The sequence below is a fragment of the Miniopterus natalensis genome, chromosome 7, assembly GCF_054644295.1.
Source record: "Miniopterus natalensis isolate mMinNat1 chromosome 7, mMinNat1.hap1, whole genome shotgun sequence".
Classification (NCBI taxonomy): Eukaryota; Metazoa; Chordata; class Mammalia; order Chiroptera; family Miniopteridae; genus Miniopterus; species Miniopterus natalensis.
In genome coordinates this window covers 75,269,598-75,294,439 of record NC_142087.1, presented here as the reverse complement: position 1 = coordinate 75,294,439, position 24,842 = coordinate 75,269,598, and the positions used below count along the sequence as shown (strand labels likewise).

At 50.7% G+C, this 24,842-nt stretch overlaps 1 protein-coding gene across 1 annotated transcript in view; it reads left to right on the top strand.

Annotated features, from left to right (window-relative positions):
• RIPOR3 (RIPOR family member 3) overlaps positions 1 to 24,842 on the top strand; it is a 59,211-nt gene that overhangs the window by 6,330 nt on the left and 28,039 nt on the right. Inside the window, exon 2 of the mRNA XM_087819163.1 lies at positions 24,715 to 24,814. The gene's annotated coding sequence lies outside the window, so the exon portion shown is untranslated. The remainder of the gene's footprint in view (positions 1 to 24,714; positions 24,815 to 24,842) is intronic.

The window sequence follows — 24,842 nt, the reverse complement described above, 5'->3', positions numbered from 1 at the left end:
GCTTGGATGAGGCCCTGCCCATGTGTATGTAAAGTTCTTCCCCAATATCAACTTTTAGTATTTTCTCATGACCTCCCACTCTTCCTCGGCTGACACTTGAGTGGTATGTGGCTGTGCCAGTGTCTTTATCCAGTCTCCTGCTGATGGACGTGAGATTGGTCCCAGTCTTTTGCGATCGCAAACAATGCGCACTGAATAACCTGTGGTTTTGTGTACCCAGCCCCCCCCTAAGGTATGTGAGCCCCACGATAACCTTGGCTCTGGACCTTCCTTCCTGAGGCCTGCAGAATGAAGAAAGGTGCACAGGGCGAAGGGCCAGCCCTGGCCTGGCACGCAGACAGGCCTGTGGGGTGGTGCAGGGCGGGGTGGGAGGCAGGACAGATTCCTCCTGAGTCCCTTGGGGGAATGAGGTACCAGAGGCTAAGTTTCAGAAGGTTGGGGCTGGGGAGCTCCAGCTCCCAGGTTCCTGGCAAATGCCCTGAGCTGTCTGAAGAGAGGGAATCTGTTCCTTGCAGGTTTGGCCCATCCTTTATGATCCTCTTCCTCCAGGAAGCCCCCTAGGATTGTTTCTCCAACACCCTTGACTGTCTCTACATGGATTTAATACTTGTGGTGTCCAGCTCCATTTTGAAAGGGTGGGGACAAACCTTAGATGTGGAGTCAGGAAGGCCAGATTTTGGTCCTGACTTGTTAGTGCCACCACCCATGTCACCCCCTGGGCCTCCATGTCCTCATCTTTATGAACAGAATAATAATAATGGTAACAACTTCTTAGGAAAGTTTTATGAGCTCTCAGCGACGTAATGTGTATGAATTGTTTGACCCTGTGTTGGGCACTAGAAATACAAGCTTGTGGAAGGAATGTCACATTTAGGGGAGGGTCCCGATCTCACCGCAGCCACCCACTGGGCCGTGGGTACTTATGGGCAGCAGTGTCTGTTTTGGGAACAGAGTTTAAGGGGAGCCCAACTGAACTATGGGGCCTCGAGCAAGTTACTCCCACTGAACTGAGTTTTCCCTGGAAAATGGGGTTTCTAATGATGTGCGTCTTGCAGATCTGTTGTGAAAATTCAGCCAGGCAAAGCACATAACGCTTTGGGTCTAGCAAATGCTCAATGAAGGGTGGCTACTGCCGGTATTGCTAAGCATCGGTGTTAACAGCTGTAAATAACCTCCCAGGAACTGGCGTGGCGTTGAGCACGCAGTTGGTGCTTTGTGAATACAAATGGATTTGCCCACAGTCCAAGTCCCCGCGTTGTAAAGCTGGGTCTGGGGGAGGCGCCATTCTCATGGTGCCGATTCCTTAGGAGGACAGAGGAAAGTAGCCCAGTGCGCCCCGCAGTTGTCTGCTCCAGCTCACGTCTGTGAGGGGATGGACCAGGCATTGTCGCCCGCAGCTTACAGCTAAGAAAACGTGCCCAGGAAGGAAGCCTCAGCCCGCGCCCTGGGCAGGCGAGCGGCCCGGCAGGAGCCGGCCCACTGTCCTGACCCTCAGGCCGTGGTCTTTACCCTCACCCTCAGCCCGGGCAGGAAATGGACCGCGGGGGCGAGATCCAGCGTCCCTCAGGCCAGAGTCCATGCACATTTCTGACATTTTTGCGTCTTGGGACAAAGGGTGAAGAAACTCGGATGAACTGTTTTGGTTTCCTGGTGGAAAAACACTCCTGACCCGGGTGGGGGTTCTTTGCTGTTGGGCTGCATTGTAAGGGTGGTTTTGCCTGTATTTTGCTATTTTCTCCCTGTTCTACTGCTTAGTGGCAGCAATTGCAAAAAACCCAGATAAGGTGAATCCAGGGATGACCTTAGAATTGTTCGAGGGCATCGATTGGGCCAGAGGGCTCCCTGTACCATCGATGCCGGCCCATGTCCCCATCTGGCCTGCTGTTGGAATTTTCCTGAATGAGAGAGCAGATGAATGAGCAGATACTTGCTGCCTTCACAGGCCTTCTTCCATGTGTCCGCTCCTCCCCTCCAAGGACACCAGTCATTGCATCTAGGGCCACCCTCATCCAGTACAACCTTATCCTAACTAATTACATCTGCAAAGACTATTTCCAAAGAAGACTCTGGGGAGACATGCATATTTGGGGGTATACTGTTCTATTCACAACACCCCCTAATAAATATTAGCTGTTATTAACATTCCTCTTATTGCAAGATCCCCGCAGCACATTCTAAGTTCCTTTATTCTATTCTCCCATTTAGTCCTCTCCACAATCTGGGAAGAGGGTTCTACGATTACTTGTTTGAGGCCCAGAGAAGTGAACTGACTTGTCCCAGGTCACATAGCTGATAAATAGCAAATCTGGGGTTTGGGCTCTTTTCTTTCTGACTCCAAAGCTGGTAAGCTTTCAAGACCCTCCAATCCCATTCCAAGAGCATGGAGTCACCACACTTGCTGTCCTAGACTCCCGGCCATCTGAGAGATACCTCTCCTGGCTCATACCTCCTCCAGACACATGTCCCCCAAAGAGGCTATAAATAGTGGGGGAAGGAATCTTGTCTTTAGAGTGGCAAACATGAAACTGTGTCCTGCCTCAGAACACTGGTGCCCGGCTCTCCCACGGGTGGGAAGGCACATGACCCCCATGCATGTAAGAGCCTGAGGCACACATTTCATCCCTGACAGCTGGTAACATTTTTAGAGTCTTGACTTGGGGCTACAAATTGAAAAATGGTCCATGAAAGTATGATTTATTTGACACCGAGACAATGCTATTAAATGCTCGCATAGTGGTTCACTCTGTCGGGTCCATGGGCCCTGACTTCTTGGGCCAGGCCTGGCCAAGACCCTCACAGGATGACAGTGAGAGGAGAGGGGCCTGGTGGGGCCGGAGTGGAGCCTGACAGAGACAAATGAGCTTGCTGCCACATGATGTTTGGTGGTTTACATTTTAACACGCCTGGGTCGTGGCCATGGAAAGAACTTTCTCTGGATAATGGGAGACGTGTGCATTAGGAGCCTCTTGGAGCCATGAGCTCAGAATCAGGAAGGAAGGATTGTAATTTCCAACAACTGTGGCTTTGGGGCCAAGAAATCATTGCTGTGTCAGCAAGGCGAGCCCGGAGCCTTCCCTGGGCCAGTGAATGGGTTGGAGGCCTCCGGGGAGATGAGGGGTTCCCAAAGGACAAAGCCAGCCTGCAGTGCTTTGCTGGGGGGTGGCTGGCCAGTGTGTAGGAGCCAGCCACATCGCAGAGAGCACTGCCCCAAAGCCAGGCTGCCTGGGTTCAAATCCTGCCTCCCCCACTGACCAGTGGGGCCTTAGCCAGCCCCTGTGCCAGATAGGAATTATCACATAACCTACCTGTGGGGCGGGGGTTTGTGGGGATTCCCTGAGCTAATGGCATGGAGTGAGTTCCATTAACGCTGGCCATTGCTGCCATGATGGTAATGGGGGTGCTGAGCTAAGACGAGAGAGAAACAGCACTACAGCCTCCAGGGGGTGGGTCAGGGCCAGCCTCCTAACTTGCCTGATGGGCACTGGGCAGGAGTCTGCTCCTGGTACCTGCCCCTCAGAGCAATTGGGAAACCAGTACTGATGCTGGTTGTCACCCAGCTTGGGTGGCCATGTGCCTAGCATCCGAGAGGCTGTGGGATCTACTGAAGTGGGGAGGATCCAGGAGGGCACTGTGGTTACTCGCAAACCCTGACCTGCTGCAGGTGAGTTGCCCATGGGCTGCCAACCAGCCTCCATCATACCCTGTGGACATCAAGGGTCTGATTCACATCCCCAGCTTAGGAGGGAGAGAACGACAGACAGCTGCCTTCTGGCTCCTGCGGCCCTTCTGCCCAGGTGGCTCCAGCCCCAGATGAGATGGGGGAGAGATGTGTGCCTCTCTAGGCAGTCAAGCCTGGTTCAGCATGGTGGGTCCAGCTCAGGCTTGGGGGTCACACAGACCCGGGCGGGAAGTGCTCCTAGTGTATTTGTTAAGGCTCCCGGGTCCTGTGATGTGTATCCAGGTCTAAGCTTATTCTCCTGACTCAGAATCAGGCATCTGTTACCATGTGAAGGCTAAAGTCTGACCCCCCCCCCTTTGTCCCTGTCACCCCCAGGACTGACTGCCCAGGAGCTGTGGCCAGGCCCCGGTACTCATGCCAGTTGGCTGTGGCTCTCCCATGAGGGTCAATTTCTGGGGCTATCAGTTGCTGTGGCTATTGGCTTGTTTGTCTCCATGGCGCCAAGCCCAGCCAGTTTTTGGGCAACAGCAGCCCCAAGGGGAACATAATCCATGAAGAAGAGACAGCAGGACTCAGTGTGGGGGTGGCAAAGGATGCTGAGCATCCTGGTAGCTCTGAGCACTGGTCTTTGGAAGCCCAGGGAAGAACTGGCTGAGAAAGTGATGATGAAGGTAGGCCTTCAGCTTGGTGAGGGACCCTCCCAGGGGTATAAATGGGCACTTGGCCTTGCAGCAGCTGCTCAGTGAGAGCTCCTCAGTTTCATTCTAATCTCCCCTTGGGTTCTCTTTCCTGAATCTGTGATCTTCTCATTGCTTCACCAGTGGTCCCATTCATTCATTCACTCATTCACTCATTTTCTTGGTCCTTGCAATGAACCTATAAGGTGGAAATGTGTGGTTGTTATGGCCCTTTTAGATGAGGGTACACACACAGAGGTTAAGGACCTGGTCAGCGGGTGCAGAGCTATATGAATTACCTACTGCTGCATTACACATGACCCCAACACTTTGCAGCTTGAAACAAAGTGTTTATGATCGCAGGTTTCTGCAGGTCAGGGGTCCAGGCATGGTTTGGCTGGGTCATCTGCTTCAGGGTCTCTCACAGGCTGCGGCCAAGGTGTCGGCAGGGCTTCAGTCATCTCAAGGTTGAACGGGAGCAAAACTTCCAGGTTTGCTCAGTTATAGTGGCAGGATTTAGTTCTTTGTGGGTCCTTGGATTGAGGGCATCTGTTCCTCTGGCTATTGGCTGGAGGCCTCCCCAGCATGGCAGTCTGCTTTGTCAGTGTGAGCAGGCCAAGAACCTATATGTATGTGTATGTGTGCATGTGCACATGTGTGTGTGTGTTGTGTGTGTGTAAGTGCATGGGTGTGTGCCTGTGTATGTAGAGAGCTGAGTCACTGTCTTTTGCAACCTGACCTTGGAGATGACATTCCATCACTTTGCCATATTATATTTATTAGAAGTAAGTCACTAGGTCCACTCACACTTCAGAGAGTGTGACTGCCAGGAGGTGGGATCATCGGGGCCATGCCAGAAGCTGCCCACACAAGGGCTGAGCCAGAGTTTGAACCCATCTGGGTCTGACCCCAAAATCTGTGCCCCTGAGGAAGCCGAGAAGACTTCTCCCTCCCCAGTCCTGCAGAGTGGCCCAGGTCGGCTGCCGAGGAGAGTCAGAGCTGAAACTCCCATTTGCCTCTCCCGTAGATATTCATTGAGCGCTGACTGCATTTCAGACCCAGTGCTGAACGGACGGTGTGGTTCCCGCCCACAGGAGCATCCCTCTTGGTGACTGACATGGGGCCGGTTTACTCACACTGTCACCTGTGTATGTGGAGAGAAATGTCTTCTCTTTATTTCCTGTAATTGATCTGAGCTTTCTCACAAACCCCAGTCCCAGGGCAACAAGGGAAAACACCAGAGTCACTGTAATCTGGTCAGTTTAATCTGATCCAGTGCTTCAGGCCTTTAGGTAATGCTCAGCTCAGATTTCCTTCTGCTCCCTCCTCCGCCTCTCTCTGGGGTGGCGTCCTCGGGTCCGTGTGTCCAGAGGTAAGTTGATGATGAGACTCAGTGAGGGGATGAGGTGGGGTCTGCAGCTGTGTCTGTTGCCCCGGTTGCCGTTTACCTTTCTGGCATATGTGGCTGTAGCTGGCGGCTGGAGGAGCTTGGGGCCTGGAGCCCTGTCTGGCTCATTTGTCTCCACCTTGGCTCGGACCCCCTCATCTCCACCACCAGCCCCGGTCGCAGTCACAATGCCCCTTGCCCTAACAGTGTGACCCCGCCTGAGTAAGCATGTGTGGAGCCCCATCCTGGCCACAGGGGACCCTGTGTAGCCAGGGAAAGCGGATCATCAGAGCTTCTTTCCTTTCAACCTGCTGCAGCTCCAGGGTCCCACTCTATACTGGTAGCTGGTGGTCTCAGTGCAGCTTCCCCTTGAGCCCCTGGAGGGGCAGTGCAAACCCTAGCCTTTGGAGCTAATTCTATTTGTATTAAAAACACGAATACATAGACCACTGGGTACGTAGAATGCCTGTTATTCACCAAAGCCCATCCTAAGTAGCTCACACATCAACTCATTTAATACTCACAGCAACTGTGAGGAAGTCCTCCTAGTCCCATTTCACAGATGAGGAGAGTGACGCACAGAGAAGCAAAATAGCTTGCCCATGGTGACACAGCTAGGAAGTGGCAGAGCTGGGATCTGACCCCAGGCAGTCCCGAGCCCACACTCTTCACCACCACCCTCTTCCATGCTTCTGTCCTTTCCGGCTGAGCCAAGAAGGACAGAGGAGTGACCTCCCTTCTTCTATGCGTGGGCTCCTGCCCTAGGTATTGAAGGAAGACCTTTCTACTTTCTCAATAATTTGGGGAAATTCTTTGCCTTTGCTACGTTAATTGGGAGGTAATGGACTTTAAAAAAATTTTTTTCAAATTGATTTTTTTAGAGAGAGGAATGGGGAGAGATAGAGAGAGAAACATCAATTTGTTCTACTTACTCATGCATTCACTGGTTGATTCTTGCATGTGCCCTGACCAGGGGTCAAATTCACACCTTGGTGCATCGGGATGACACTCTAACCAACTGAGCTACGCGGCCAGGGTGCTAACGGACTTTTAAAAAATGTTTTCTCACAGTGCTGGCTTTTAAGCCTATACTATCTCACAAGAAAATCTGTTTTGATTACGAGGACCTGCATGTTGCTGTGGTTCAGCTCTGCAGGCCTCCATACATACCCCAGTCTTCCCAGGAAGGCAGATGAGAGGACCAAGAAGGGAGGGCTGCTTACTCAGAAAGGCAAAGGGGAAAGTACAGTAATATTTCCCAAACTATTACCTGTTACAGAAATGATCACACACGTAATCAGTCATGTGCTAACTGTGCTGATGGAGTGACAAAAAGAGCAATGAGGGTGTGTAACAATTGTCTCAGTCTGTTCAGGCCACTGTAACAAAGTCCCGCAGACCCAGTGGCCAGAGCTTCTGCCACAGCTCAGTCTCTGCCAACAGACTCTGGAATTTGGGCAGAGGGCCAGCCTCAGTTTCCCCATGTGGGGGAGAAAGAGACCAATAAGTCCCCTGAAAGGATGAAGCTGCCAGCTCTCCAGAGGCTGGGCTGGCGCACTGGACAGGGCGAGCCTTGAACTAGGGTGGCTGGGGAGGCTATGGTCCCCACCCCAGGGTGGAATGACGCAGAAGCTCTGAGAGTTTCCTTTCTCTCTCTCTCCCCCACCCTCCTTCCTTCCCCCCCTGCTCTAAGCTGATCAAAATGACATGACTGTCACCACTAGAGCCACCGTTTACTCACTCAGGCATTACACAAGCATCATAACATGGGGTTCTCAGAAACGGCCCTCTGCTAGGTAGCATTATTATCGCCATTTTACAGAAAGGAAAACTGAGGCTCAGGCAGGTTAAGCAACTTGTCCGTGATGACACAGCAAGTATGAGTCAGGCTAGGATTCGTCTCCAGGTCTGACTCCAAAGGCTTCACTATTTTCCTGCTGCTGCTGCTGTGCCTCTCAGGTTCCCGGATGGTGAGGTGGGGGTGGGGGCAGAAAAGAACTGGCCCCAGAAAAAACTTCCAAAGCCAGACTCCAGAAATGCCCAGAGCTGTCAGTTCCATGTCACGGTCGCCTCACTGTGAAGGAGCCAGGCCAGTACTCTGAGCTTGCACGAGGATACCTTAAGAACGTAAAGCAGAAACTCAAGTTTGAAATGCTCTAGGACAAGGCAGGGAAGTTTCCTCTGGGTCTGGGGTGGAGTTCCAGGCCATTTAACTGGAGGAGAAGGGAGTGCAGGGATATTAACTTTGCTGGTTGATGGTTAATGGACCCTCTCAAGGGTATTTATGATTTATGGCAATGTTTTTAAACAAACTTTAACCAAACTAGATTCAGTGCCCCAAGAAGCTAAGGAAAAAGCATTCACGAAAACGTTGTTTCGGGGGAACAGAAGGATGTTCCAGACAATTTGCCTTCTTTTTGACTCTACTCATCCAAAGCAGGGGCCATCTTCTCATAGAGACTCCTCAGGAGAGGTCTCCCAGGCTTCTCCATTTGAAGAAATTGGCCCATTTTCTCTGCATTCTAGGCCTCTTGTCTTGGCTGGATTAAAAAAAAAGAAAAAAAAAGAAAGAAAGAAAAAACAGAACAAAACAAAAACAAAGCCCCAGATGTTCTCACTGTCATATTAGCCAAACCTTCTTTGGTGCCCATTCTGGGCCTGACGGGAAAAGAAAGAATCTGTGCATATTAGGACTCTGAGTTATAAGCAACGAAACTGATTAATGCTGGCTGAAGCATAAAAGACAACGTATTAGCTCACAGAATTTAAAAGTGTAAGATTAGGTTTAGCTTTAGGTCTGGCTGGATCCAGTGGGCTGGCTGGGACTGGGGGATCTTAGGACTGATTTTCAGGGACCTGGCCTGGAGGAGAGTTCCTTATCTGAGTCAGTCACTGTGGCTGTGAGATGTGGTGGTCTGAGCAGGCCTCCATGCCAGTGTGCACTAAAAAGTGGTGCTCACCAGGAGAAACCAAGGGTGCTATTGGAAAAAAGGCCAAATCAACAGAGATCTTCTTAAATTTTGTGTGGTCTAATGAGATCTTAAGAATCTGTGCCATTTCACACTGTAAGGAGCCTTATAGAGCTTCTGGGTTGGGGTAGATAGGATGTGACACCAAACATATTATTCTTGCCCACCCTTCGATTCATGGCAGACATTGCCAGTCAATCACAGCACCTTCTCCTAGTGAGCAAAACACAGTTTCAGAATCCATCTCAATATTGCATCAGAGTAACCTGTACCCCGCAGTTGGCATTAGAACATGAGCCAAAACAATTGGCAATTTCTGCCCTAACCTGATGGGGATACGGAAAACGAAGCTCTGAGAGTTGGTGCAATTTGCCTAGTGCCACGCAGGAACTCAGTGACCAAACCCGCCCAACTTTCCTGTGGGGTTCTGCCTGATTCCAGCACTGAGAAGAGGCCTGTCCCTCAGTGGAGATTTCCACTCTAGACAGCTGCCTCACAAGGATCAGAAATAGACCCGAGGTCAGAGAGAAGACAGAAAGCTAGGCCGCTGACCTGGCTCTTGCTCGGAGTACAGCCCGGAGCAGAGCACAGCGCTGCAGGCACAAGTCAGGACCATACACAGGGAACCCTCCTGTCAAATCATTTGCCGGTCCCAGAGGTCTCAATGGGCTTTTGTTCCCCTACCTTAACTACAATAAAACCCAGTGACATGCTCTACCAAACATGCATTCTCGAAAGGGGGTGATGCTGAAGTAAGTCCCTTCTGGGGCTGGGGTCAGGGCTGTCTTGGAGGGGAGAAGAGTCTGGCCACCAGTCGAAGGAAGCCAGAAAGTTGAGAGTAAGTCCTTTGATAGCCATTATCCTCCCAGCTCAGCTGCAGCCAACCAGTCAGAAAACAGGTGCCCAAGATCCAGCTGATCTTCGGCGGTAGGGAGGTGCCGAGGGCTCTCCTGACCACAGGAGCCCGTTGTCTTAGAGGGCTCGCCACATGCTTCTCACAAAGCCAAGAGCTTTGCATGCATTATCTCACTTCAAATTCACAAATCGGTCCGTGAGGTAGGTGGAGTTATTTCCCATGACAGAGACAGACGCTGACCCGGAGGCTTGGAGAGGTGGCCACGGTGGAGTCAGGGCTGCCTGACCCTAGTTCTGACCGAGCCACACTCTCGGTTGGCAGGCATTGTGCAAAGAAACAGAACAGAGAGTGCGAGTCACTTAACCAGTAGGCAAGTTGTGCCCAGTAAGGTGCCGGGTGGGATCAGAGAAGCACGCGGTCATTCCCAGAAAGGGCAGGGTGTACACCTCACCGTGAAGGCGGGAAAACATCAGTAGGTGTGTGTTGCGAATCCGTCAGTTGAGCTCACAGCCCGCGGACAGGTGCAATCAGCAGTTTGAAAACATCTGGCCTAGCACAAGCCCTTCCATTGTACAGGGGAGAAAACCGAGGCTCAGAGAGGAGCATTGACTTACCCCAAGTCACACAGCCAATGAGCGTGGGACCAGGACTCAAACTGGTATCATGGTTCTGGTTGAGCTGACTGCCCCGGGGCCCCTGAGAAATGACAGGAAGCCAACGGTGGAAGCAGTGCTGGGCATCCGAGAGGAGGGTACTCCGCGGCCCCGGGAAAAAGAACCGCCTAAGTTGCTGGGCCTCGAGGCCCCCGACAGTTCCCCTGAGGCCAGCCCTGCAGTCCTTACGGCAGCACCTGGATGTCCACCACCTGGGCGCAAACTCAGGCCCAGCGCCTGGCTCTTACGAGGCGCCCAGTTTCACAGATGTGGCCAATTCTCATTGCTTATGTATTTCCTTTTGGAAATTTACTTTTAATTCCTTTTGGCTTTCCGCTTCTTCAGGGGATCTGGTCCTACCCAAGGCAGCCCTGAGTGATGACAAAAGCAGATGCTGCCAGGTAGACGGGACGCACCCACGCCTCCGGCAGGTCTGGCAGCCGCCCGAGGGGGAGGCAGGTTTGCGGCCGAACCTTTTCTTCATCAGCAGTCAGCTCCCTGCAGCCTCCGAGGGACATCTGGAGGGCCTGCTGATTGCAGAAGCAGCTAGAAGGGAAATTCAAGGGCAGATATTGGACAAGGTGCCACACTTGGAGCCCATCAGATGCAGATTCAAATCCCAAAGCCACCACTCGCGGCTAAGCCGCTTTGCCTTGAGGAGACTTGGTTTACCCCCGGTAGTGCCCTAGCGCTGGTCACTGCCTGTCAAGGGAATGCTATTCGTCCCCATTGTCAGCTCGACTCACTGTGGACGACATCTGTGCTGTGGGGGCCCGAGGGAAACAGGAGACACATTTCTGCCTACTCGAAGCCCGCGCCTTCTCTCCCAGGCCCCTGCCCTGCCCTTTGGCCTCAGGAGTTCCTGGCTTCACCCTTTGTCCAACCTCCAGAGGGAGTCTGATAGCAGCAGTTCTGAGGCTGAGAAGGGGGTGTTGTGAGGACAGCGTGTTCCTGCAGCAAAGTCCTAACCTCTTTGTCTCTCCTCCAAGTGCCTCCGACCAAGAAAAGGAAGCTTGTCACTGGGACATGCAGGGACACTGCTTTGAATCCTAAACTCTCCCAAAGAGCTTCTGCTCTGTTTGGGTTCTGTGGATCATAAATCTACTCTAACAATTTCAGGTAAAAAAGGGATGCATTGGAAGGTTATAGAGATGTTCCTTTTGATTATTAAAAAAACACACACATCAAAACCCGGGAAATCTACTTAAATGAATTTGGAAAGTCCAGTGGTAGGTAGGTTTCAGGTGATGTTTGATCCAGCCACTCAGCACTATCACTGCCACCCAGAGTGGCACAGCACCTACCCCTCTTCCACATACGTCTGTGCGCTTATGCCCCAGAATGGCCCTTCCAGCTCCAAATATCCACGACCCTTCAGCTCAAGCACCTGCACCAGTTGGATTGTCCTGTGTGTCTTGATTTGCACCCCGAGGGAGGAAATCTGAGGTCTAGGCTCATCCTTTTGGACCAAGCACCAGAAGTTGTATGTTCCTGGCCAGTGAGTAGGGGTCTCTCTTGGGTCCAGGGTCCAGGGCTTGTTCAGTCCCAGGTGGCGAGACCACAAGGGTCACATGCCAGCTCCGCCTCAGTCGAGGCAGCATGCCTGAGAAGGGGTAATGGACCAGTCAGCCACCCCAACACCTTCCCAGAGAAGTGGGGACTCAGCCCATGAGTCCCCAAAAACCCTGCCATTCCTCCCTTGCCTGGAGACTATCTGCACAGTCCTATTTTGTTCTTAATTAGTAATTTTAGGAAAATTTTATGTTTGGTTCAGGTTAGACTTTTTTGCCTAATTATTTCCTGAGGGTCTGTTTCAGGTTCATTCAGGAGGAGAAATTCAGACTCAGGTTTAGGAAATGGTTTTAATCCCCTCCTCGAGAAATCAGTCAACAACCACATGTGTCCACCATCAGTGAGCCCAGGCTCATTCCAGATGGCTGCTCACAGGCTGCTTCTCCAAACAAACTGCATTATTTTATTACTTTCATACCAGGAAAAGGGTTTGATCTTTAAAACAATGCACCCACGTCATTGATTAGGCTGGAAGAACTTGTTTGGCCATATTTAGAACCCACAAGTTGCTTGGAGAATAAATTTAGAACTGAACTCTGAACCTCCTGGGCCAGCAGCTCGGGAGTCTGGCACTGTGTCTTGCTAACTCCACGTGCTACCTTGAGTTTGGTTGAATTTTCCCTCTGACTCCTGTGTCCACAGAATTCTTGTAGGATATTGTAGCCTCAAGGATACGGCCTGGCACCTAAGCCTGTCCCTACTACTTTTAAGTCGTGTGACTCTGGGAATGTGTTGAACCTCTTTGAGCAATAGTTTCATCATCTTTCATTTATTTATTTTACTTTTAAAGTACGTTTTTATTGTTTTTTAGAGAGAGAAAGGGCGAGGGGGAGAGAGAAACACCGATGAGGGAGAAACCTTGATTGGCTGCCTCCTGTACCCCATCGCCTCCTGGGGATCGAGCCCACAATCTGGTCATGTGCCCTGACCAGGAATCACACCCGAGACCTCTTGGTGCATGGAATGACGCCCAACCACTGAGCCACACCGGCCAGGGCAGGTTCATAATCTCTTAAAGAAGGGGGAAGGGTAGTAACAACATGTACTTTGTAGGATGTCACGAAGATTAAGATTTTTATTATTATGGTGAAACAGACATAGCGTTAAGTTTACCAGTTTAACCATTTGAAAGCGTGCAGTTCTGCGGCACTATGTACCTTCACCCTGCTGGGCAGCCATCAGCACCACCCATCGTCAGCATTTTTCCTTTGCCCACTGAAACGCTGTGCCCATTGCACAGCAGCGCCCCACGGCCCCTTCCCTCAGAGCACGGTGACCAGGGTTCGACTTCTGTCCCTGTGAATTATTAGAAACCTCATGTAAGTGGGATCACACAATGTCTGTCCTTCCGTGACTGGGTTACTTCACTCAGCAGGTCCTCAAGGTCCATCCGTGCTGTAGCCTGTGTCGAAGTCATTTCCTTTCCCAGGTGCATGCTGTTCCATGTATGCATTTGCCTCCCTTTGCTCACGTTCATTTGTTGGTAGGCTCCGGAGTTGCGCCCACCTTTTGGCTGCTGTGAGTGAGGGTGCTCTGAGCATAGGGGTGCCAGCGTCGGTTTGCGACCTGCTTTCGCTGCTCACCCAGAGTGTGATTAAGACAGTTTACCAAGGGCCCTAAGCCCGTGCTTGGCATAGCGTACGCATTCAACATGTTGTAGCTAGTAAAATCAATATTAGAAAAACAGTGAGTAACACTTTTTAAATGCAAATGAAAGAGTTGAGATGACATTTTGCCTGTCAGATGAGCAACAACTGACAGGCAATAACCCTCAGTGCAGCTGGGATGCGGTGAGATGGAGTCTCTCAGCCACGTCCAGGGGTAATCTTTCTGGAAAGCAACTTCCAGGGCTAAAGAGGATATATTGAGGTTCTTGGACGTGCTCATACCATTTGACCCAATAATCCCACTTCTGAGAACTCATCCTATTCACCCTAAAGACAGAGCCTCGAATGCAGATCAAGATTTGAGTCTAGAGAAGTTTGTCACAGCAATTTTTGTAATACTGTGGAGGCAACCTCTATTTCCATCCATAGGGAACAGTTAAAAAATAATGTTGGTGTAGCCCTGCAATAGAATATTTTGCAGGTATTAAAAATGCTCATGAGAATAGTGAAAAGAGATAAAGTATAAAAATTATATATATTTATCCTATGAAAACAGGTACCACTTATTGAGCACTTACTGTGTGCTGGAAACGGCTAAGCTCTGTATGTACTTTCTCTTGTAGGTACAGTTCTTACTCCATTTCACAGATGAGGAAATAAAGGTTCCAAGAGGTGACGTGACTGTCAGGATCACACAGCCCGCAAGCAGCAAGGCTAGAATTCAAACCCTTAGGCTCCAAAGAGTAGAAAAGAAATGAAAAGAACTGTGCACTAATGACTAGTCATGGCTCCTTGAAAGAGGAATTTCACTTTCTTCCTTATACTTGTCTGTATTTTTGCCCCAAACCAGGAAAAAAAAAAGGAGCCTATTAGATTAAAAGGGAAGGAAAGAAGTAATTGCCTCTTGCAAGCAGGCATCCTTGCAGAAAAAATACCCAGGTCTTGAATCTGTCCCATGTCATGAACTCAGCTGGTGTCCTTTTTTTACTTGTTAAAGTAGAGCAGAGTGTCCTGGCTGTGTCTCCTGGCTGATTGCTTAATAATCATGGACACACACACACACACACGCATACACATGCACACACTCGGCCCACGCGGCCTGAGACAGGAGAGGAGACAAAAACCAGCAGTAGCCAAAACTCTGCTAGATCGATGCAGTCTGTAACAGGCGCAGCTTTCCAAAAAGCAGAGCTCGGTGAAATAAATATTTTTCCTGTGAGAAGAGGCTTAAGTCGGCGATCTTAACAACCCCCCAATTCATTCCAGATCCCCTCCGAGTGGCTGGCGTCAATGCGCCCATCTTGATGTACTTAGGATCACTTAGTAAGTGCAGCGTGCCTGTGTGTCTGGCTGGCTTCCCCCACTCGGCAGTGTGCCAGGGGCACTGGGCAGGAGGGCAGCGAGGAGTTGGTCCCTGGGGAACACTCTTCCCACTCCTCCAGCTCCCCACAACTTCTTGGGGTCCCCAACTGTCTTTTTCTGGTAAGCCATCACTATTTAATCTAAACCGGAGGCCTGGGAATGCAACTTCTCTTCTTGGCAAAGGCTCTGTTCTTTTTGTCCTGGAGATGATCTGCACAAAGAATTTAGAACTGGGGACTTTGAAAACATACACACATGAGGTCTGGGTTGTCTCAAAAATTGAGAGTGTGACTGTCCAGGCAAAAATTCATTGATTGATTCCTTCATTCGATCTCTCACTCAGCAATTGTTTACTGGGCCACCTCCTAAGATTTGGTACAAAGCTGGTGTAAGATAGTGCAAAGTTGCTGGAGAGACAAGATTCATCCATCCATCCATCCATCCATCCATCCATCCATCCATCCATCCATCCATCCATCCATTCAGGAGATATTTACAGAATACTTTCTAGGCCAGGCACTTTCTGAAAGTGTTTGCCTTGGCCATAAACCCCTTCTGAGCGTTTGCATTCTAGCTGGGGTGACAGACAATAGGAAAATGTAGCGTATAGGCTATCAGATGATAATTAATACTAAAGAAAAAAATAAAGCAGGAAGGGGGGATTGGGGACTGGAGGGCAGGGGTGGACCCACAGAGACAAGGGGCCAGAAAACACCTCACGAGGAAGTGATATTTAAGTCACAACCTGCTGGAGACAAGGAGAGGTGATTTAGGAGGTGCGGGCATTAGGTAACAGTGACTCAGAGATCACGTAAGTCCCCTTTCAATGATCTTTCAGTCCTGATTACGCCAATGAAAACGTCTGTTTGTCTTCAATGTCTTCAGTGCCTCCCCGAGACCCACTCACCTCCCCCCTTGAATGGCAGAGGCTTCCCAGGCAACGGTGTCCCCTGCACTTGACTGTGGTCCTGTGCTCAGCGTGACTGTTCTGTCATTCCCATTTATGTTATTACTGATGGCAAATGACCCCTGCTCTTCATTTACCATCAAGATTGAAGTGTCCTTTTAAAATAGTTATTTTTTTGAAAAGTGAGTTGATTTAAAGATAAGAATTAAGTAACTTAGGATACAGCTGGTACTCAGATTACGGGGAAAACTGTGGAAGTGATAAATGAATGAAATCTGGGACACACTAGCGGAAGTCATGACCCCTCTCATCACGTTGCTTAGAGAGAGCCTGGCTCCAGGGATGAGAGATGAGAGCACTCGGGTGACTCAGGCTTCCATCAGCTCTTCCTTCAGGGCCTCGGGAGAGGGCCGGCTGTGTGCCCTAGGGCTCTGCTGGGAACAGGAAAGCTGTCCAGAGGAGGAGCTGTAGGGGTGCTTGAAGGCAGGGGCGAGTTCAGACCTGCCAGGGAGGTCATGCTGCGCATTCCAGCCAGAGGGGGCAGAGCGACCAGGACAGAGAGGGTGGCCACCTGAGGACAGTCAGCCCAGCAGCATGTGCATTAGGGAGCAGAGCTGCTGGAGGGACAGACCCTTGAGAGGCCACCCCAACTTTCTACTCTTCCAGTGACTAACCCTAGCTCCATTAGGATTCTAAAACTTCCATTTATTGAGCATGGCTTTCTTGTATTTTCTTATGTGATCCCAGCAGCCCCACGTGGTAGCACTGCGGTTATGGTCTACAGGTGGGGAGTTGGGGGCTCAGGCCAAGTCAAGATCATGCAGCTAGTAACATTCAGAACTTTTAAAAAACCGATTTTTAAACATTGAGATATAACTCACATACCATAAAATTTATTCTTTTAAAGACTACAATCCAATGGCTTTTAGCATATTTACAAAACTGAGCAACCATCACCACCATCTAATTACAGAAAAATTTTCATCTCCCTCAAAAGAAATGCCATACGCATTGGCAATCACTCACATTCTCCCTGCTCCCAGCCCCTGGCAACCATTAATCTACTTCCTGTCTCTACGGATTTGCCTGCTCTGACTTTCATACAAATGGGGTCATATAATATAATATCCTTTTACATTTGGCCTCTTTCACTCAGCAGTGTTTTCAAGAGTCATCCATGTTGTAACATATCCATACTTCATTCCTTTACATGGCCGAGTAATATCACGTTGTATGGATAGAGCATATTTTGTTTATCCATTCATCAGATGATGATATTTGGGTATTTTTTACTTCTTGGCTATTATGAATAATGTTGCCAAGAACACTGGCGTACAGGTTTTATTGCACATATATTCATTTCCCTTAGGTGTCTACCGAGGAGTGGAATTGCTGGGCTGTACTGTAACTATATGGTTACTCATTTGAGGAACTACCAAACCATCTCCCAAAGCAGCTGCACCATTTTACATTCCCACCAGCAGTGTCTAAGGCTCCCAATTTCTCCACATGCTCCCAAGGGCAAGGCCTTGATCTCAGGCTTGAGACAGGGGCTCAGCAGCAGAATCCTTAAAAAAAATTTCCTCCTCATGTAAGTCAGCGCAGAGGGATCTTGAGGAAGAAACTTACACCCAGGCCTGAGCCAGACTCCAAGGGGGAGCTGTGAGCTCTGCAGCCTGGTCTTTGCCCTGCTGTGCCCACTGAGAATGTTATGCACATGCCACCTACTGCATTCAAAGCTGGGGCTTTCTTTTCAGGGCCCTGATTCCCCAACTGGCCTGTAACTCTCAGGGCAGGGCTCATTCCCATGTTCTTGGTGTGGGGGGCAGGGCTATGAAGAACACAGGTGCACCATTGTGAGTTGTCAGCTGATTCTAATCATTAACATGTACATTGCTCATGTTTCTCAAGCATTTATTACAGGTTTTTATGATGTGCTCTGCTCCAGTGCTTTACACACATTTAATTTCCATTCCCATTTTACAGATGAGGAAACTGAGGCTCTGAGAGGTGAGGGAGGTAGTGCGCCCAACATTACACAAACACTGAGCAGTATAGTCTGGATAGGAACCTTGTCTCTAACCACTCGGCTATATTGGGAGGGCAGGTCATCTAGGAACTTTCCATGGTAAGGCTTCCTTTACAGAGTGGGTATCATTTTTTTTTGTTGCAGTGTAACAAACTGCAGCAAACCTAGCAGCTTCACACAGCCCCCACTGAAGAGCTGCCAGTTCTGCAGGGCAGAGTGCTGGCATCATGAGGCTGGGGTCTCTGCTCAAGGTGTCACAAGGCTGAAATTCAAGGTATCGGTCAGGCTGAGTTCTTGTCAGGACGATCTGAGACAAATCCATGTCCAAGATCATTGTTATTGACGTCATTCAGTTCTATGTGGCTGTAGGACTGAGATCCCGCGTCCTTGCTAGCTGTCAGCCGGGTTCACTGTCAGCTTCTAGGGGCCTCCAGCTTCCCTTACCATATGGCCTCCCATTTTCAAAGCCAGAAAGAAAGAATCTCCCTCACACCAAATCCCTCTCGTGCTTTAAACCTCTTTTGCCTGGAGGAGCATAATCAGGGAGTCATATCTCATTATATTCACAACTGCCACCCACACTCAAACAGTAGAGGATTATTCAAGGTCAAAGTCACTGGGGGTTTAATATTCTGCCTGCCACAGAAGGTCTTAGGTTCTAATGATAGTGATGATAATTACAGTTAGGTTGGTACTTTCTTCGTTTGCTTAGGGCATCATGGTTTTCAGGCCGATTCTACATTGGTTGTAGCCCAACAGTGATCCTGTGAGATACATTTTATCCCTGTTTTAACCATGAGAGAGGTGAATGCCTAGTTAGCCGGCTGGGGCTGCAGCCCGAATCTTCTGCCACTCAACCCAGGGCTCTTGGCGCTCACAGCACCCCTGCCTCCATTAGAACCCTCAGACCTCATTACTGTCTTTGGAAGGGGCAAAGCATCTGTTTCCAGCCAACCCAGCCCTTAGGGAGTGTTTCCCTGTAAACTCACCACATTGGGTCATCGAAACTCTAGGGTTTTACAGGGATCACCACTGGGCTGGGTGAACCTCACCTCATTAAGCAGGAAAACCAATAACGCCTGAGGGGCACAGAATCCAAGCTGCATGTGTGCAGGAAGGCTCCCCTTGGCAGTGGCCCAGCCCCCAGTGGGGGAGGCGTCCAGCCCAGGCTGTGATGCCCTGGCCCAAAGGGAGGGGCCCCCTCATGGATCCAGAGAACCAGGCCTAGAAATGGGCCTGAACCAGGAGCTCAGGTATATAAGATGGATTCACAGCAGACATTCCAATCAGGGTCCCACCGTGGCCAGGATGAAAATCCAGCATGGTCTCTTTCCTGTCCTTCTGTTCCAGTTTCCTTTTCCAGAGAGGCTGTGTCTACTTAGCCTGGGCTGGGTCTTGTGCCTCTCCTCGGTGAGGGGACCATGGGGCTCTGGGCCAGTCCCATCAGACCAACAGCAGCAGGCAAGAACTAAATCCTCAAAAGGAAAACGGGCTACCATCAGGAAGAAAGTCCACAGAATTTGGGGTCATGGGAACCAGGGGGAGCATACTTGGCAATAAATTCTAGAATCCCCACCCTTTGCCCGGAGAATCTCATGTGCTGTCGCCTCACCTCCCCCAAAGCCTTCCCCTTCTCCAACTGTCAGTCATCACATGCACATTTCTGTGTTTTCTTATTTGGATCAGTCCAGTGCCTCTTCCCCCACCCACCAATGCTCAGGGCCCACTCAAGGCACATCTAAAACCTCATTAAACTGCTGGACTAAACAAAAAGTTTTCTACTTATTATGGGTTGACTTGCATCCCCTAAAACATATGTTGAAGTCCTACACCCTTGTACCTGTGAATGGGAATCTTATTTGCAAATTGGGTCTTTGCAGATGTAACTAGGTTAAGGGGAGGTCATTAGGGTGAGCCTTAACCAAATATGACTGGTGTCCTTATAACAAGAGGGAAATGCATTGTGAAGACAGAGGCATGTAGGGAGAATGGCAAGTAACAACAGGCAGAGGTTGGAGTGACGCAGCCACAAGCCAAGGAGTGATGGCCACAACCAGAAGCTGGCAGAGGCAAGGAATGATGCTCTCCTCGAGCCGTTAGAGGGACCATGGCCCTCTGGCCTCCAGAACTGTGAGACGATACACTTCGTTGCTTTAAGCCACCCCGTGTATGGTCTTAGTTACAGCAGCCATAGAAAACCAATATACTCCCTCATATTCCTAACCTTAGCAGCGCAAAGCAGTAGCAAAACCTGTCAATTATTATTTGGGTTTTCCTTTTAATGAGAAAAATGCATGTCCTCCCAACTGTAAAATAAGGGTATTTCAATGGCTTCCATCTAATAAATAAGGAAACAGGCTCAGAGGACAAGTGACTTCTCCTAATCAAATAGAGGTAAAGGCTAGACTTGGACTTGGGTTTTTTGACCCCCAAGACTTATACTCATCACCTCTCTGTGACTCTGTAGATGTGTGTCTCACAGGTTACTGCAGAGTCCCCAAACCCTAGTCCCCAGAAGTCGCTTTTTAAAAATTGAACTTAGTACAATCCTCGGCCTTGTCCCTGTGGCAACTACCTGTTCCGGCCACGTTTTCTGTAATATGAGCCTCTATAAAGTGAACCCTCTTTCATTACAATTTTTTCATTGCAAAATTGGAGGCTTTCATTCCAAAACTGGAGGTTCATTCCCACAAAAATCATCTCCCAATAGACCCATGCAAGAATGTTTGACAAAGAGGGAATTAATTGATAAACATCTTGTAGTACACAAATTCCGAGTCAGCCTAGGATGTTTTGCAACACTTTTGGAAACTCCAGAATGACAATTCAGCACAAGCTGTTTATTTCAGGCGGTTAAGCCACGTAGATGTCCCACGAGCTTGGGAATCCATTGGCTTCACTCCCAAGGGCAAGCCTGGAGCCCCTCTTGCTTTCAAGGGCATTTGCAGAGGCTGGTAGAGCATGGCTGCAATACCTGGGGAGACCAGTAGGGGGTCTTCTTCCAACAGGAAATGGACTTAAGGCTGAAGATTCTAGAAATTCAAGGTTTTGGATTCTTGAAAACAAGTCTGTTCCTTTGGGAGAAAATCTACTCTCCTTACAATGTGGGTTAACAATCTGGCATAAAGAGGTGTGAAAAATATCTGACTTTTCCAGCCTCCCTACCCCAGGGAGTCTCTTGAGCTGGGGCCAGGGTGCCTGGGACAGTCTCTCTCCACCCAGCACCCAGAGGAAAGGGAAACCGCACATCCCACTGTCAAAAAAAAAACACCAGAACAGCAGGCTGGCTTGATTTATCTCTTGTAAATTGTTTACCTCAGGACGACCAGATGGCTCATCTCTTGTTGAACCCTTGACCATTTCCCGTGCTAGCAGCCTCTATTAGCAAACAGCCCCCTCTCCACGGATCACATGTCTGTGCAGGCGCCCCGGAGCCTGCTATTGGGGGAGCCCGGGGCATTCCAGGAGGTTGACTCAGGGCTATGGGTCCTCCTGAGATACAGGGTGTAGGCTGGGCCACCAATCGGTGCGGTGTGGTCGGATAGAGCAGCTCCTAATACCCACTGGGCTCCCCACTTACGGCCCTAGCCCCTCACCCACTTATGGGCTCCTCCAGTGTGGTCCCTGTTCACCCCCACCCTCACCTGCCACCATGAAAGTGCTCAAAATATGCCTGAATGCCAAGATATCCCTTCTGCGCCCCCGTACCTGGCTGTGTGAGAGTGGAACCACTTCCCCTGTCTCAGCCACAGAGCTTCAGCTACAAAAGGGGTGGGGGGTGGGGTGGGGTGCTGACAGCTCTTCCTGCCGGCCTCACAGGCTGGGAGAGGTGGGTGGAAATGGGGTGATCGCTTAAACTCCTACCCATCTCTGCCATGCACCTGCTCTTACTGTGACAAGCCCCAGTGGTGACTAATTTTTGAGAGGTGGAAGGGGGCACAATGGGGTGCGCTTGCCTTCCTGGGCAGTGGGTAGGGAGCTCTGGCTGTCTCTGGGGGCCTCTCTGGAGGCGGCGTCTCCTTCAGGGCGGTCTGGGTGTGGTGCGGGGGTGAGATGTTTAATTCTAAGCCGCCCAGAAGCCCTGCGCCTAGGGTGGGGTGTGAGAAAGCTGATGGACATTTTCAAAGCTCACTCTGCTTTCTGGTGGGGCTGGGGCGGGGGGCAGACGCGGGGTGTTTCTGAGAAGCAGGGCAGACAGGGAAACCTCTGGACTGAGCTCTAGGGAGGAGGGGCTGTTCCGAAGGACTTTGCAGCCTGGCGGGGAAGGCAGAATCCTCACCTAGGGAGCGAGGCTTCAGTGCCACAGATTAGAAATGTCATCAGAGAGGCAGAGAAAGCAGGCTCCACGCTCGAAGACATAGAAGGGAAATGCTGACACACTGGGGCACACCAATATCGGAAGCTTCTGCCACATACACACACACACACATGCACACACACGCACACACACCCCTCAGTAAGAATGAGTGAAAAAGTGACTGGGGGCTGGGAGAAACCGAGAGGATCGCCATCCTGGATTTATAGGCAGCTCCTTACAATCAGTAAGAAAAATCTAGATGACTGGACAAAGGAATATGTAAATTGGCAAATCCCAGGAGAGGAGACTCTAAAGAGTGGCCACGTGGATCTCACTAGGAATCAGGGAGATGCACGTGGACAAATGAGGCCCACCCCCCACTGAGTAGGGGTCAGAGTGAAGGGGGCAGGCAGATGTGAGAGCTTAAGCCTGACTCCTCAAGGAGGGGAGGCCCCCCAATACTCCAGATTGGGGGTGGGGGTTACACTATCATGACATTACCAGCATGACTGCTGTCTAAGGGGTCTGGCCCATTTTACTGACCTGTCAGCTGAGACCTGTAGGCCTGCAGTTGAGAGGCTGGGCCAACAGCTTAGCTGCCTGGACTTGAGCTCCTCAGTCCTAAGGGCCTGAACCAGGCAAAGTAGAAGCCACAGCACCACATCTTGGTGAGGGTCAGATGAGCTAAGTCAGGTCAAGTGCGAGGTTTGGCCTGACTCGGGCTCGTCTCAGTGGAGTTGAGAGTAGGGAGAGTGGGAGGTAAACTGAGAGAAGCAGGGAAAAAGGCTAATTTGATCTGCAGAGGAAGACTTGGGTGGGCAGGAGCTGGAGAAGGCAGCGGTGGGCCGGAGGGGAGGGCTGTTTGGAGGCAGACAGATTGGAGGGAGGGCTAGGAGAGGGCCAAGGAGAGGGCCCGAGATGATGTCCATGGGCCCTTGGGCACCCTGGCTTTCATGGAACTCTTAAAAAGTATTAAATAGTATATATTATGACTGAATTGGTATAAAGATGAACATACTATATAATGAAATACAAGCTAATATATGTAAATAATGATATATCCAATATTATATAATAAAACATGCTTTTTGACCTAAAGTTTCATGCTTTTGGGTTCTGAGCCTAAAAGTAATCCCAACATTTACATGGGCCCTGTGCACGGGCCCCCTGGACCTCGGGGAGGGGGGCCTGAAGGCTCTCTGGCTGACGGGTAGAGACCCTGCTCTGGTGTCCCGCTGCGGGGAGGGGTGCTCTGTGTCTCTGACATTCTGGAGGATTTGGGTTTCAATGTTTGACACCCAACAGAGGCGCCTGGCCTGCAACAGCGACCAGTGTGTGGCCTCACCCTGTCCTCCCTTGGGGTCTCTTGGTCCTGCCCCTCCTCAGTCACCCTCGCTTCAGCCCAGTCCCTCCTGTCAGCCCTGCTGTTACCCCTGGTCCTACAGCAGGCCGGGGGGGCGTTTGGGAGGAGATTCAGCTGCCCTCCTGTGTGTCTCAGAGGCCCAGCTTTGGCCCCCACCTGTGTTACCTCCCATCCAGGCTCTGTCTCCCCATCCTGCCCCCCACCTGCACACACTCCCACCCCCATGATAGCTCAGGACACTCCTGCCCCGAAGAGTAGCTGTCTCTTCCAGGTGACCTGGGCCAAGGCGATGGGAGTGAGTCCCTTTCACGGAAATCAGGGGCATCTATACCTTGTAAAACCCGGGAGAGTTCACTGGGAGTGAGGACGACATTTATGAACCTTAAAAATTGTTTTTGGAAGAGGAAAGCTTCTCCTTGGATCCCAGGTTCGTTGTGAAAAGCAATGGTCTCCAGACAAAAGGACCACAGAGTCCTCCTCACGGCCTAATTACTGTGTGAGCAAGGGTGGCTCTGTTTTCTTCAAATTCACATTTTTTTCTAATTCTGAGGGACACACATCCGTTGTAGAACATCGGTAGGGCATTGCTTCACAATGAAAACTGAGACTACGCTGCACAGAGTTGGCATCTTGCTCTTTTTTACTGAACATCTTATTTTGAACATTTTCGCATGTCGTTACTCTTCAAAGTCATAGTCCTGATGGCCACACAAATGTCTTCGCCTGTGCCGTGGGCGCAGGTGTGCTGTGAAGTCCAGTACGAGGGCCCCCCTGTGCCCTCACGTGGTCACTCATGCGGCGGGGTCCTCAGCGCACCTGCAGGTGTGAGTGGCAGCCGGACACGAACTCCTGCCAGGCCTGCCCGGGGCAGGAGGCCATGGGGGCGCAGATGGTGGACCCCATCTGGAGAAGACAGTCTAGTTTCCAGAGCTGCCTCTTCGGGGCGCCCAGGCCTCGGGTCCAAACTCACATTCCTCACCCCGGGCTATTTTGCCATTTCCTTTCATGCTAAACCAGAGGGGCTATTTTGGAAACTCCTGTAAGCAAACTGAGCCCTGGCTGGTGTTTGAGCGGATATGAAAGAGCCCTAAGTGAGGGGCTCAGGCATAAAAGCTGCCCAGCCCCGGGAGCCCAGCCGTTAAATTTAGAAGCCTCACCTCCAAATGAGGTGAAATTGCAGGTTCCCTCTGGCGGGCGGTGGCTTTGGCCAGCAGTGAGAGGACAGATTTAGTGGAGTGGGCTCCGGCTCCCCCCAGCCACACCTTGGAGGAGAGGCCCAGGACAGTCCCCAGTGTCTAGGGAGCAGCTGGCTGTGTGAGAAGCCCCTCCAGCTGCCTGTCTTCCCTGTGCCCACAGGCTGCGTCCCAGTGGCATTGCCAGCGAGTGCTGCCCAGATTGCCAGGCCAGAGAGACGCGAGGGACACTCGAGAGGAGGCCGTCGTGTCTGCCACTAAAGGTTTGGGACCTGCATGACTTCTGTGCCT